This window comes from Acartia tonsa, chromosome 5 (assembly GCF_053477335.1).
Source record: "Acartia tonsa isolate MP-2025a chromosome 5, ASM5347733v1, whole genome shotgun sequence".
NCBI lineage: Eukaryota > Metazoa > Arthropoda > Copepoda > Calanoida > Acartiidae > Acartia > Acartia tonsa.
Window position 1 is genome coordinate 32237345 of NC_137264.1, and position 16055 is coordinate 32253399.

At 32.1% G+C, this 16055-nt stretch overlaps 2 protein-coding genes across 2 annotated transcripts in view; both read right to left on the reverse strand.

Annotated features, from left to right (window-relative positions):
- RpS23 (ribosomal protein S23) overlaps positions 1-5187 on the reverse strand; it is a 245661-nt gene extending 240474 nt beyond the window's left edge. Inside the window, exon 1 of the mRNA XM_080161366.1 lies at positions 5152-5187. The gene's annotated coding sequence lies outside the window, so the exon portion shown is untranslated. The remainder of the gene's footprint in view (positions 1-5151) is intronic.
- form3 (FH2 domain-containing protein formin 3) overlaps positions 1-16055 on the reverse strand; it is a 143735-nt gene that overhangs the window by 113517 nt on the left and 14163 nt on the right. The gene's annotated exons all lie outside the window — the stretch shown is intronic.

Here is a 16055-nt window from a genome sequence, read left to right on the forward strand (position 1 = left end):
TTGTTGTTAGAATTCAACATGATAAAAAAATAGACATACGGACATTCTGGTAATGATTACAGTGCAGTGTTGCTACGATTTCTAAATCGTACCTAAATACTACCAAATTCGCCTTTAATAACAAAATTAAAACAAGGATAACAACATCAATAAGCACAGGAATTTAACAGATTTATTAAATTATCCAGAAAAGCCGAAGAAAATGAAGGACAGAGTAAAATTTAGTTTAAATTGAAGATTCTCATTAATAAAGGGAATCTTCTTTATAAATATCAGAAGCCAATAGTCTTAAAGTCAAGACAATGTATGATAGATTGATATTTATAGATGATGAAAAACAAAATTACCTATCATGTAAATAAAAATTATTATTTGAAAAGTTTGGATATTGCTAATTTAAACCAACCAGCCAAGATTTAATAAAAATACCCAAAGTTTTCAAACCAGAGAATGAAAGAACGTGATTATAAAACTTTGTGTGTCCTTCTTTAGATAAAAATTATTGGCCTAAAAGTTTGGACACTGCCAGCTTAAAACAACCAATCTAGATCAAATAAAATTACCCAAAGTTTTTAAACCAGTGAATGAAACAACGTGATTGTAGATATTGGGGACTTATGTATCCATCGTAGTCATCTCCCTCACTTATATAGAATATCTAAAATACAAAGTAGAATGATGTCTGTCCGTCCGTCTGTCTGTGTGTCCGTCTATCTGTCCGTCTGTCTGTCCGTCTGTCTGTCCGTCTGTCTGTCCGTCTGTCTGTCCGTCTGTCTGTCCGTCTGTCTGTCCGTCTGTCTGTCCGTCTGTCTGTCCGTCTGTCTGTCCGTCTGTCTGTCCGTCTGTCTGTCCGTCTCTCCGTCCCTTAACCGATCGGATTCTACTCTTGAGGGAATATACCTACTGGTCCTGTGGTGGTTTTAGGCTATTTTCTTGTTAATTTCTTGGGGGGTGGGACACCCTCAACCCCCCCCCAAAAAAAAAAAAAAAAAATCCCCCCCCTTTTTTTTTGCTGAAGTTTTCCTTGGTCCTTTTATGAATTTCGCAAAAAAAAAAATTTTTATCACCTCTTGGGGCAAAGCCCCTAGAGGCTAGGGGCGACGCCGCTAGTATATAATAATATAAGTCTATCAGAAAACGAATTTTAAGATGATAAGGCTAGGTCGAGAGGGCCGGGGGGACTAGAATATACTTTGTAGTAGGGTGTGCTACCAATTACACAGCAAGCAAAATCCAGGGATCTAAAGGGATAAGACAATGAAAGATAAATTGATGTAAGTACCTAAAGATGATACACAAAAATAACCCTCCTGCAGATAAAATTGTTGGTTGAAACGTTTGGACATTATTAGTTATTACCAACCAATCAAAATTCAATAAAGGTACCCAATGTTTTTGAGCCAACGATTATGACATTTTGAATACCATTGTAACTTACAGTCTAATGTCCCCAACCTACCTACCAAAAGCAGAAAAGCAGGGCATCTGGAACAACCAAAATCAAAAGTTTAATCATAAAAGTTTTATTTAATTTTATCATATTATGTATTGATACTACATTAGCCAGAACCAGTTAAGTATGAAGGTAAATTTATATATAATTATATATATATAGGTCTTTTTGATAAAAACAACAGATGCACTGATCTGCTTTTCAAAATTTTGTGGTATTATATTGCGCTGTTAATATTTAGGCGGAATTTATGTCACAGCACGTTATGTAGAAAGGGTTTTAATGTTTGGTGTGGGGGGGGGAGGAGGGGTGTTCGATGCAATGTCAGTCAGGCCCTTCTTTCTTTTTTCAAGTTCAATGTTTGATATTTTGTTAGCGGGGGTGATAGGGAGTGGGGGGGGGGGGGCTGTAGATGAGATTATGCAAAGTCAGGACCCCGAACCCCTAAATTGCTACCCCATAATACAGTAAAAAAAATATAAGAATATAAAGTCTAATATTGCTTAAGCTTTTTAAGCTAATCCCATTATAAAAAGAAGTAAGCTTTTTTTTGTCTGTAGCAAAGGAACTCGCTAACCGCTCTACCGATATGGTTCTTCTTTACAGTGAAGATTCTTATAGGTTTAGGAAATGTTTATAAATATTTTGGGGGAGGGTATGTATTCCCTCCTAAGAAAATTCACCTTTTCCTCTATGGTAATTTTACTTGCTACAAAAAAAGATTTAAAAAAATATTTTTGGTTAGTTTTTAGCTGCATTTTTGGAGATTATTTTATGTGTATTTTGAGTGTGTGTGTGAGTGTGTATGTGTGTATTAGTGTGTCAAGATTACAAAGGCTTCAAAGTCGAGCTAATTGAAAATAAAATATTTATATTTTAATAAAGATTACATGATATTTCATGTTATCTGTAGAATGAATCTATACAGTATATCTATACATATCCTAATATAAAATAAGTTGGATGTTTGTCTAACTGATTGTTTGTCTGTTTCTTAATATCTCACTAACTAGTAAACCTTCTAGTCTTGCTTTCTTTGAAGCTTAATATATGTCTTAGTTATTTGATATATTTTTGGTAAGGTATGTAAATTTTTAGCATAGATGAATAACCAGATAGCTACCTGGATCCCCCTTTCAATGACCTTTTTCGTCTGCTAGCAAATTGTTTTCTGCTACTTGACTGTGTTAATATTCCCGACACTATTGGTTGATTTTCATGGACCCAATTGAGAGTCGGCACAAGATCCTAGGGATGGGGACATACAATTATTTAACCGCTTCCCCCTCTAGTGTTTTACTCTAAAACATAAACACACAACTACAACCATACATCATATTACTTTTGAAAATAAAATTTTATTGCAATTTTGCTCCATAATCCTACTACAAAAGTAAGAGTATGTGTGTGGTTGTAGCTTAAGATCTCGGTAACCGCAAGACCGATCGGGTTCTTCTTTACAGTGAGCTTCTTAAACCTATTTTTGGGGAGGGTACCTCCACCTTCTTTTAGCCGTTTATAATACGATACGAGAAATAACTATTACATACCCAACAAAACTACTCCATCTATAGATTGAAAAGGATGAAAACTACTGCATTGGAACAAAACAATCAAAAAATATTAAAAGTACCCAAAGTTTTAGAACCAACTAATAAGAAAACCTGATTATAGATCTTTTGGAACCAGTTTAATTCAAAGTCCGATTTCCCCTTCCTTCCTCCCTGATAATTACGTAGCAATCAAAGTCGAACCAATCTTAATTTTCTCACTTCTTGACCTCTAAGTTTTAATGTTTGGTTGAAGGCAAGGATAAGACAATAGACTATAAATTTAAAGGGATAAAGTGGAAACATGCCTCAGTAAGTTATTTTCTCTGCTTCTATTTAAGATAGACATCTGAAAATTCTATGAAGATTCGCTCTACTAGCATACAATTCAAAAGCTCCTTTGGTTTGTTCTGTAAAGTTCTCTCTCTTTTTTGTCCTCCTTCTTTTGTTTTCTAGTCACTGAACATCTGCTCTATAACTCACTTTGTCCTTTTGTCCATCAATTATATTTGTGCAAAGCTAGTCATGGATGTTGCTATACTTGTTTGGGTAAAAATAAACCTTTTTATATTATTTCTTTTAATAAAAGTCCCTAAGATATAAAATATTTTTCTTTTAAAAAAATAAACTTTAAATAGATCTATTTCTACTTCTTTTATTTTATATTAAAACTTAATCTTTCTATCTTAAAATCGTCTATCCAATGAAAAAACAAAGCAATCTCATTTTTTCTAGACCCCTTGACCTCTTGGTTACATAGTTGTATGAAAACCAATTATTTTTGTAGCGTAACCTTACTACAATTTTTTGCTTTTTTGACCAAAATTTTTTAGATTTAAGAATAATCCTCTTAATTTCATATTTAAAATGTTTATTTTGATTTAGTATTGTGAAATATATGTAGCATTAAATGATAAATAATCCCTATTAGGAACTAGCAGCTGCGCCCCTAGCATATAGAGAGGAACAGAATAATAGCGTAAGACTATTCCATGTCTTTAATGTAAAAATAAAATAGCCTAAACAGTTCAATAGTTATCGAAATAGGATATTACCTTTTAAACTCTTTTCACTTTAAACAAAAGTAGAATAATAAATTTGTGTATTCTGACTTAAAGCATTTAATTCTATAACCTTGTTTTTCAAATAACGTATGATGCTTTGCTTTTATGGATGAATCTTACATAGTATCCTTCATACAAGTTTAATCCAGTTTTAGTAGATTTTCCATAGTATTAAAACATTATAAAAACTTTAATTATGAAATATAAATGTAAGGCGTATTGAATTTGAATGGACATTTACTATAGACATTTCTTCGAAAAAATATTTTCTTAAAGGACATTTACTTATAGTCATTTAAACATAAGAGTGGCTACGAATTTTAAAAGGTCCGCTTCTTTTTTTGTGATTGCTTTGATGATTGTTGTTAATATGGGCGCTAGCTTATTTGTAGCGCAGCTACTCTACAACAAGGGTCTGTCTGTACGTCAATATGTCCATGTAAGTTAAGGAAATTTATTTTATCTTCCTTATTTAAGGGCAGATTTTAAAAAGTAAACGGCATAGAATAATAGTTTAACAAAAATAATTTTTTTATCTTTACAATTAATCATATATCTTAAAATTCTAAACTAATTACTTTTTTTTCACTTTTAACAGTTATAAATCTATCCCAACCATCTATAATACAAAGTAGAACGATGTCTGTCCGTCTGTCTGTCCGTCTGAAGCTTAAGATCTCAGTAACCGCTGAACCGATTGGGCTCTACTTTTCAGGGATTATACCTACTGGTCCTGTGATGGTTTTAAGCTATTTTCCTGGGGGGTGGGACACCCCCAACCCCCCCAAAAACTAAAAAAACCACCCCCCCCAATTTTTTTTTCTTTTTAAAACTAAAATTAAAATAGTGGGGTCGACTACCCCCCCCCCCAAAAAAAAAAAAAAAAAAATTCCCCCCCCCCCCAATTTTTTTTTTTTTATTTTTATTTCAAATCTAAAATACGAAAAATTGGTTTGATTAAACCTCTTGGAGCAAAGCCCCTAGAGGCTAGGGGCGAAGCCGCTAGTAACATTTATAAAATAGTAACTACTGCTGTCCATAACGAAATATATTTCAAAGAAAAAAATCTTCATTATCAATCGCATCTCTTAGTGAAGTGAATCAAGCAAAATTAGCTTGGTCAGTTTAGTTACTTTTTTCAACTACTTCAGTCTACTTGTTGTAAGTTTCATATTGCTGCGCTTCTTATGGTCATACTTGTCCTTATTAATGTTTTTGGTAACGTTTTAATTGGCCAGTTAGAGCTGGGGCGCACCTTCACTCATAAAAACTAGAACAAAATAATTCTTAGAGGCTTAGTTTGGGTAAAAAAGTAAGTTGAGGTATCTTACGGCATAAGACAATCAATGATAAATTGATTTATATACCCAATAATAATAAACAAAAGTAACCCTTCTGTAGATTAACATGAAATTTGGACATTTTTACCAATCACAATTCAATAAAAGTACCCAAAATCTTTAGTACCAGTGTAATTTACAGTCCCATAAAGGTATGGAAAAGAGAAAAATTACAAAAAGGAATAGTTATTTCTCGCATCGTATTATAAACGGCTTTCCGTGGATATAGAATGTACAATTATGAGATTAAAACCATTTTTTTAGCCCCGAGGTGCCGAAGAAGAATTAAAAAGTGGAGAAAACGAAAACTGACCAATTATAAAAAGACGCTACTTAAAGAGATACAACGCACCTAGAAAAAAACTAAAACTCATGATCATTATAAAGACGTAGTGGACGGCGGCTAGACGATTCTAAATGGTCCCAGACCCAGGGAGGTAGGGAACAATGGGCTGTAAATAAAAATGGGACTCAAAGTTATATAATCCTGTCTTTGGCCTAAAAACTTTGGCTATTGTTATTGAATTTTGATTGGTTTCAAGACCTTTTAACCATTAATTTATTTATAAAGAAGGAGTATTTAGATTTATCATCATTTGGGATGTAAATCAAATTATTATCCATTGTCTTATCCCTTTAGAGTCATAAACCATTGCATTGATTGCCAAGAATAGCCTAAAACCTGTTAAGCTGATATTAATCTTCCATGAAAAGCACACAAAAATTCAATATTTATTAAAAGCGAAGCTTTTCTATAATTAGGGTCAGTCCGTCCGTCCGTCCAAGACAGCTTTTTTTTCGTTAATTTAGGCAAGTCAAAATTGTCCTATCGATTTCAACCTTTGCACGGTGATTCCTGTAGTAGTTAGGTAAGATTTAGAAAGCGTAGCAACTCTATAATCATTACCAGAATGTCCGTACGTCCATTTTAAACATTTAGATTTTTCTACTTTTTTAAACAACAAATTTTTCTGTGATCTAATTATCCGATAGATCTGATTTTTGGTATACTTATTCCTGGGACAACAAAGTATAATATTATAAGCGAAGCAACTCTATAATCAAGTCCTAAAAATGTAAGTATGTCTATAAACATTATTCTGTATCAATCAGTTTTTCAAAAATTTTACATACAATTTTGCTTCGACTCTTATACATTTATATTCTGATTATTCAGTTCTGACACTATACAAGTTTAAATGTCCGTTTGTCCTACTGTTTCAGTGTTTCGCTTTTATGGATGTTGTTATCCTTGTTTATAATACAAAATTAATAGGATGTGTGTCTGCCTATCTGTGTGTCTGTAGATCAAGAACACGTTAACCGATGAACTGACATCCTCTCCTTTACAGTGAAGCTATTTCTATGTCAAGGGAAGGTTTATAGTCTCACTTCACCATTCTCATGAGATATCGTACCCACCCTCCCACCCCCCTCCCCCAATAAAAAATTTTTCTTTACAAAAAGTGGAGATTCGACTTACCGCCTTCCTCCTTCACTGACGATAGAGGCCTCTGGGGGCAAAGTTGCTAGTTTTAAATATCAAAAATATAATTTCAACGTCCTTTTATTTCTGATTTGTAATATGGAAGACATACAGAATAATAAATCTTAAATCCTATGTAGATATCTATTCTACACAGTAGATAGCTAGATATCTACACAATAGTTAGACATACAAATATTAGATGAAAACGCAGGGATCTTCAGGGATAAGACAATGGAAGATAAATTCGATATTCATCAATATTTTAGATCAAAATCATTGATGGAAAAGTTTGGACACTGCGAGTTTGAAAGATTAAGGATTTAATAATCGTACCCAAAGTTTTAGCAGAACAGGACAGCTAAATATTTAAAGACTTAAAACGTTGTGAATATTTTTCTGTATATATCGACTAATATATATAATCTATGAGGTAGATAGATATTTCTTTTTTGATAGATAATTTCACCTAAGTGAAAATATAAACACCTACTTAAAAGTAAATGGACTGTTAACAAATCAAAATAAAAGACTTAAATTGTCCTTGTTGTGTAAATTGATTTTAGTATTCCTATCCCTTCTCACATATTGAGAAAAGAAATATACAATGATAACGTCTGACCCCCATCAAATTTTTTTTCTGTGTGAGTGTGTGTATTTGCGTGTGTGTTTGTGTGTGTGTGTGTGTTTGCGAAGAAAAAAATATGACACATACTCTTAGCTTAGGGGATTGGCCAAATGATATATACGTTGAGCAAAGCAACTATATAATTAACATTAAAAGGTACGTCCATTATTGCACAATAACAATTAATCTTTCTTAATTGAGTATCTAAGCAAATTTCTTTAAAACGGTAGAATAATTTTTGTGTGTTTTAAAGTAACTGAACAAAAAGCCTAAAAAAATCATTCATATGACGTCATAAAAATGAGGGATTATCAATCCCTTTTTTAGGGGTTTTCTTTTCCACTTCTCCTCTTATCTTCCACATTTTTATGACGTCAAATGGCTGATTTTTGAGACACTTACAGTTACTGTTTTAAAGAAAGCTTTTTATGGTTCCGACTTAGAATATTAACACCCTTTAAATTCTTTTTCGCCAAATTTTAATGTTAAAATTGTCATTCTTGTTGGTTTTTCAGAATAATGTATGATGTATTAAGCTTTTTATGATAAATTAAAGATCAATTTATCTAACAGTAAATTTGAATTTAAATTTATCATTAGTTTTGGTTTTAAATATTATAATGATGTTTCAAAAAGGATTATTCAAGAACATGCGTTGTATGTTTGTATGTCTGTCTCTTTGGGTGTTTGCTATCCACACTGGATTGAGTTTGCCTCACTGAAGCTTCATGCAGGTCCTTAACAGTTTTTTTTTGTTTTTTTGGGGAGGTTGGCAATTAACTCCCTCAATCTTTTACACTTCCCATTCCCATATTTGCATTTTATTTCGGGGGTTTCCAGTGCTCAAGAAGGTAATTTGAGAAAAATCACTATAAAGATAAGCAGCTCTGTCTTAAAACTGAATAGGATTACTCAATAGGACTACTCTGCGCAACTGTTAAAGGCAATACAGGAAACATTGATATAACAAAATTGAACAGTTTAAACATATAACTGACACTCAGTGTGAAAGGTTAAACCAAAGGGTGTCCCACCATTTCTGCATACAAACTGTTTGATAAACCATCATAAAAGTATTGTATTATATTATCCAGTATCATATTAGCTAACAAACATATAAAAATAATATTGTAATCAAAATTGTAATATTTAGCTATATTGGTATTACGGTTTTAGGTTTTTCTTAACTTCCAAGACACTGCAAGGGTTAGACATAAATCCCCGAAATGGAAATATAATATACATGGATATATTGACAGGGTAAAAATTGCCGTCAATTTAGGTCGCTAACATCGATCTCATTTATTGGTCAGTTCATTCATCCAGTAGGAGGGGAGGGTTTGGTGTAAAAGAGCTGACTGGAGGGTATCGTCATTTTAGCCAGATGTGAGTATCACTTTTTAGAGTACATGAAAATCTAATTATCAATCTAATTCATAACTTATCTTAAAAATAAGGAGGAAGGATTAAGTGCTCTATAGACACTTCAAAATAAGCAATTATATATATTAAAATAGCCAGTGTGTTAAAAGCAACATTTTGACGATTTTTGTCGGCGGAATACTGAATTTGCACGGGAAGGATGACACACCACACCTCACAATGATGAACATGAATTTTTGTGTGCGTACATATGAATGTAATTTTCCTTTCAAAAAAAACTTTTGTAAATTTTTGGACATTTCAATATCGACAAATTTATGGGATATTTTAATATTTTGAAGCACAGCTGCTCCATACCTAGAGTGTGTATTAAGAGTCCTCGTCCGTAAAAGAAAGTATATAAAATGTGTACAAAGATTTTATTAATAAAACACCAGAAATTTCTAAAGGGATAAGACAATGGACGATAAATTGACCTACATTCTAAATTATGTTAATAAATCTACCCATCTCTAGAATAAATGATTGGTTAAAAATTTTGGCCACTTGTATTTTGGAACCAATCTATCATCTATAATACAAAGTAGAATGATGTCTGTCCGTCCTTCTGTACGTCCGTCTGTCTGTCCGTCCCTTAAGATCTCGGTAACCACTGAACCGATCGGATTCTAGTCTTCAGGGTATATACCTATTAATCCTGTGGGGGTTTCAAGCTATTTTCTTGGGGAGTGGGACACACCTCTAACCCCCCAAAAAATGAAAAATTCTCCTTAATTTTAATGTTTTTTTAATTACCTCTTGCTGCAAAGCCCCTAGAGGCTACGGGCGAAGTTGCTAGTAATTCAATAAAGGAGACCAAAGTTTTGAGCCACAAAAAGAAAACTTGGTTACAAAACTTTGGGTATCAGTGGAACTTGTCGTCCAATATCTCCTCCCTCCCTTTGAAATACCTTTGATATTTTAAATAGTATTGTTGTTCCTGACTAGTAATGGATATAATTGTCCTAGTTTTGATTCATTTTAGGTCAGTAATTGCATTTTTAATTGCAATATAAATTTTATAACTGTAGGCTACAGAATATAAGTTCACACAGTTTATTTGAAACTTATTTAGGTTTTTAGAATATATCTTTAGGAACACAGTAATAGTGTCTGACTGATTATGATTAGCCAATGAGAGGCCACTATAAATTTTACCATTGGTCAATAACGGCCTCTCATTGGCTATTTTTTTTTTGTTACGTCATAATCAGTCAGACACTATTACTTTGTTCTATCTTTAGTTTTGAAATGGAAAAAATAAAGACAAATAATTCTAAAATCTTGAGAAACTTTCATATATTTAGTTTCTTGTGATTACCTACGTTTTTTCAAGAGAAAATTTTATTTAAAAAAAAATACATCTGTTAAAACATACTAAAATTATTTTTGGTACTTTTTTCAAAAACCTTAAATCAGTTAAAGGCAACTGTATATGTACATGTATCGTAAAATTAAATTTACACAGGAAATGAGTCAAATTTAGGAAAAGGACAGTTTATCCATAAAATTGTCAATATTTTTTAATTTTTTTTGTTGAGATTTAAGCAAATTTTTAAGTTTAGATAAGGAGGGAGGGTACATTGGACTGAAAATTCCACTGGTATCAAACTTTTATAACCACATTATCTTGTTTATTTGATTAAAAATTTTGGGTACTTAAGTTAATAGTGTTCAAACTTTCCAACCAAAATTTTTAATCTACTGAAGGAGTAAGTTAATTTAACATCATTGGGGATATATGTAAATTTAGCATCCATTGTATTATTGCTTAAAATCCTTGTCTTTGAGGAACAATCAAACTCATAATGTGATAATAATATTGTAGTTTGTTTTAATCTTTTTTCTGCATACTTTGAGGATTTAACCCAAAAAAATTATCCCTTTGGTGAGAGTAAAAAAGAGGGTGGATGAAAACCAAAATACTCAAAAACTCAACAAGATCCATATGAATCTAAATCAATGAATCATCGTGAGTGAAATAAAATGTTTTTGACAATTACAGAACAATATTAATTTAATAAATTAACATTTAACAAGGGAGAATTCATCCTGAAACAATTATGCTTATTATTTATCAGTGACTAAGAAACTTTAAATAATTAAAAGCAAAGCTTTTCTATATTCTGTTGTGTCTGACCGTCCACAGTGCATAGCTGAGAGCAGTAGTAGTTAAATAAGTTATATGAAGCATTGCATGCATATAATTTTCGATTTTAAACCAAGAATTAAAAATTTTTCTGTAACTCTTTTTGATTTTAAGAAGGGTGTGACCTTTTCACTTGCAAACCTCCTTCCTTGGTTGTTTTGAGAAGTGTCGACCCTTTTCATGGGTTTTAGATCAATGGTGTTTTGCCTGTGGGGCAGTTATACCCCCCTTCTTTAATCTTTATGCTTCTGTTTGGAAGCGTAGCTTTATTTATGTTATCATACTTGTTTATATAAAATTTAATCCCAAGTTACAAAACTGCGACCAGGTGGAGGCCTCAAGTTTATGATCGCCCAACCAATAATCACGGCAATGCAACGCGGCATTGATAATATCTTGCGCTCAGACATGGATAAGCATTGTAATATACAACATGGCATTCATATTCATATATGGATTCATATTAACATGGAAAGCTATGTATTAGTATTTGGTATGAAGACATGGTTATTTATTCCTTATTAAAGTATGCTGCGCCACTTGTATATAGGGCTATGTATTCGAAGAGGGTAGGATGGGGCTGAAAATATCCTAAATCTATCGCTAGATAAATATATAAAAATTTAATTCAGCCTAACTCTATCCTAAAAAGGAGAACTTAAACTTAATTTTTAGTGAAGCTTTACAATGATTCTGGACAGATTTAGGCTATTTTCGATTTTGGGATTAATTTGTGGATTAAATAAAAAAAATTTCAGTAGACATATTTCTGTTCCTATTCTTGAGTTGATAATATGTGATTTTAGATAGAGGAATTTATATATATTATATATATACATATAGATACAATTTACAGTCAAGAGTGTTTACAGTGCAGCTACTCTATAATTTTATTTGCTGTTGACCTTTCTGTCCGTCTTTATACATATGTTTTATGTTTAAACGTGTAACATGATATAACAAATTGCTTTTTCTAAGTTAAAGCTTTCTAAAACTGCTAGACTTAAAGACCGTTGCATGGTTTTAGGCTATGCTTCAGAGGGTAAGGTTAACCATCCTGAAAAGACTAAGACCTAGAGGTGAGGGGCGAGATACTTGTGTTCCTTTGATTGTTTTGTCCCTAGCCTTTTGGGAAGCGCCGGTGAGAAGTAGAAAATAGCCTAAAGCCAATAAAAGCACAACCTATTTGGACCAGTATTTACCGAGATCTTTAGCTTCATACAAAAAAAACTACTACTTTATATCATTGGATAAAAAGAACCTTTGACTAGCAGCTATCATCAGTGAATTATTAAAAAGATTTGCTCCACACTATCTACACATTGTGTCGTCCTTGTTTAATTATACACTGAAAAGTAGATTGTAGATTGAACATGTTTACAGAAAGGTGTCAAAATAATACTTAACTTCAAGTATACATTTCCTTTTTGTTAGGGGGTCTCAAAATTTTATAAATTACAGTTTTATACGCATATTGAAAGAGGGGATAAATTAGACTGTGTATCCAAAGTTTTAAAAATTTGTTATCTTATTCGTTGCCTCAAAACCCTTGGGTACTTTTTTGGCATTAATTGGTTCCAAACTAGGAGTGACCCAACTTTTCCACCAATAATTTGCATCTAGTTTTTTATAATCATTCGTGAAATTTATTCCATAAGAGTATTGTTACTCCTTTCCCAAATTTTAAAAATTCAATTAGTTTATATTATCAAATATATAATATATATATAAAAAATATTAAATTTGTGTGTGTACTAAGGTTAGTGGATTTATGTGGGTGTATTTTAATAATTATTATATTATTGTAAAAATTTAAAATTTGATATTTTTTATAACATTTGTAGGTTAGAAAACTATTTAGTCGCTTGATTTTTAGATCCTTTTGAAATTTTTCTTTCAACCATTTTTAAAATTTAAATTTCTCTTATTTTATTCTTATTATATTGTATTGCTTGCTGTATATCATAATATAGAATTCTAAATGATTTATTGGACAGTCTAGATATGATAGAATCGGCCTATCAATTCACAACTTTCAAAATTAAGGGTTACTACAAAATTGTTAAAATTTCCTTCTGAATGCAATTTTTAAATAATAAAAAAATGGAGATTTCCCACAAAGTGCATGTCGAACAATATTAATACCATCCTCCCCTTATTTTTAAAATAAATTGGAACTAATCTTATGTATAGCCACTGTGGGATGCCCTAACCGTGCAGGGCCTATACTTGCGGTGCCCTAACCCTGCACGGCTACCTAGTATCCAATATAACCTAACATGAACTCATTTTTAGTAATGAAGAATAAAAACTACCCCTCTTTAATAAATAATTTCAAAAAAGTATGTGAGAATGGTGGGGAGAAAGATTTTATCAATCCTATATTATAAAAAACTATTTTTTTTTTGTTTTTAGCGAGTGATCTCACTAACCACTGAACCGATATGGTTCTCTTTTAGAAGAAAGCTTCGTACAGGCCCTGAGATGGTTTTAGGCTATTTTATTTTTATAAATAAGTCTGGGTATGGTTTAAAGCTATTTTTCTGCCCTTCGAATATAGAGCCCCTAGACGCTAGGGGCGCAGCCGCTAGTGCCGAATAAACCTTTTGGATAAAAAGTCAAGTATATTTTTGTTAGGCTTACATAATATTGAAGTGCGTGATTTTATATGTTTTAACAGTTTACAAAATTTCAAATATTATCAAAAAAGTTTAATTGATTTCAATCCTTATATAAAAGTAACAGGGTGTCTGTAAGTTTGTAGCAAAGAATCTTGTTAACCGCTGAACCAATATAGTTCTCCTTTGCTGTACAGCTTCTCATAGGTCCAGGGAAGGACTATCACAAATTATTAAAAAGCCCCACGATGCCAAAAAAAATGAATTCCCCCTTATGTAAGTGCCCCTAGAGGCCTCTAATAGCAGAGCCGCTAGTTGATATAATTCACTAGATTCTATCAATAGCGTTAGCAGACAAAATATTAATTATTTTGTTAAAAGCTTCAATTGATGGACGGATAGCGTCAATTATTATGTTATGCCAACATTACAAAAAGTGTAAACCTTCGAAAATGTTTGCTGCTGATAAATTATACACCATAAATGAAGTCAACTTGTGTTATAAAAATGGATGTAGAATATACAAGGATATTGTGACAGGAGCAAAATTGTCGTCAATTTAGGTTACAATTTCCCCTCGCATTTATTGGTCGGACTGTTTATCAAGTAGGAGAGGAGGGGATGGGTTAAAGGAGGAGGATGGAGAAGATCGTTATTCTAGATTTCAATTTATTATAGAATATAAAAATCTGTTGTAAGATCCAAGTCATAATAAATCCATTGTCCTAAAAGAACAATAGAGATATAGGCAAAATATACTAAAACATGTTAAAAGGGTCAATTTTTTGCAAAAATTTGTAAAATAAAAGTTCAGGGTGAAAAAGATAATTATTTAATCCAAAAGTTCACCACAACCAATGACCTTTTGTTGACTATAATCATTGCTTTAAAAAGTTATAAAACTACATAGATTGGAACCAACCAATCAAATTTAATAAAAGACCCCAAAGTTTTTGAGCAAACAAATACGATAACGTTGTTATAAAACTAATTTTAAAAGTGCAATAAACTTTGTTGAATGTATATTTTACAGACACATAAGCTACTTATAGAGTAGAGTCGCTGCAAAAAAAGGTATGGAGATTAAAACAGGGTTAGGACTATTGAAGAAAACATAATCTTTGTCCAATGTACAATTTTAAATTCTGTCTTTTACAGCTTAAAATAATTATGGCAAAGAATTTAGATTAAATATATTACATTTTAACATAATAAGTTAAATCTAAATATTAATGATAATTCTACTGGGCAAAACAAAAGCCTCTTTTTCTTCATAATTATATAAATTAAATATATTTCGGTAAACATGGCACCCTAATGCATTTTAGCTGATATCTACTGCAGTTCACGGTAAAATATTGCTGGTCACGAATATTGCCAAAAATCTATGAATTTAAAAGGCAGCTAGCTGCCAAACGGCTGAACGTACAGATCATGCCCGCACACTGTTTTAAGTGGCATAAGAAGGCCTACAAATAATCTGGAATAGCTATAAATCAATAATGCATAACTATCTCGCAGTGCAGAGAAATGCGCGAAAAAGGCCTATTTTACGCGTTTTTTCTTCAGTGAAGCTTTCCCTGTGCATCATTGGATCTTGGCTATTTCAGATTATTTGTAGGCCTTCTTATACCGCTTAAAATGGTGTGCGGGTATGATCTCTTCGTTTACCCGTTTGGCAGCTAGCAGCCTTTAAAATTCATAGATTTTTGGCAATATTCGTTACCAGCAATATTTTACCGTGAACTGCAGTAGATCCGATATATATATTTATATTCATTTACTTATCCCTTTTTTATTTTTAAAAAAAAGGCATTGAGAATAGTCAGGCTCACCATATAAAACCTATTGTATTCAAAATATTTTTAAATTGTCATTTTTTTACCACATTTTGTTCATATTTATGGCGTTATAAAACGTTTAACATGTAATTTTTGGTGTTATTGAATTGTATTAATATTTAATACTTATATACCCTATCCTCTTGGGGCTTTTCTTTAATACCCTCAACCCCACAAGACTGAATAGTAATACTTATATCTAATTCTTGGGGAATTGGGAGGTTATATTTTACAGGGGGGGGGGGGGGGATGATTTCTCTTGTAGAGGGTTGACATCACCTCTAAATGAAGATTCATAAACCAAAAAAAAAATTGAAGCCTCCCTAAAAAAGAGAATCCTAACAACCTACTAGTTTGTGAGATCTTAATTGACAAACAGACATATAAACACCTTACTAGAAAAACTACATTGTAAAGGTGAATCATATCGGTTCAGCGGTTAGCGGGTATTTCGTACAGACAGACAGACACATATATAGATAGATATCCTGACACTTTCCTGAA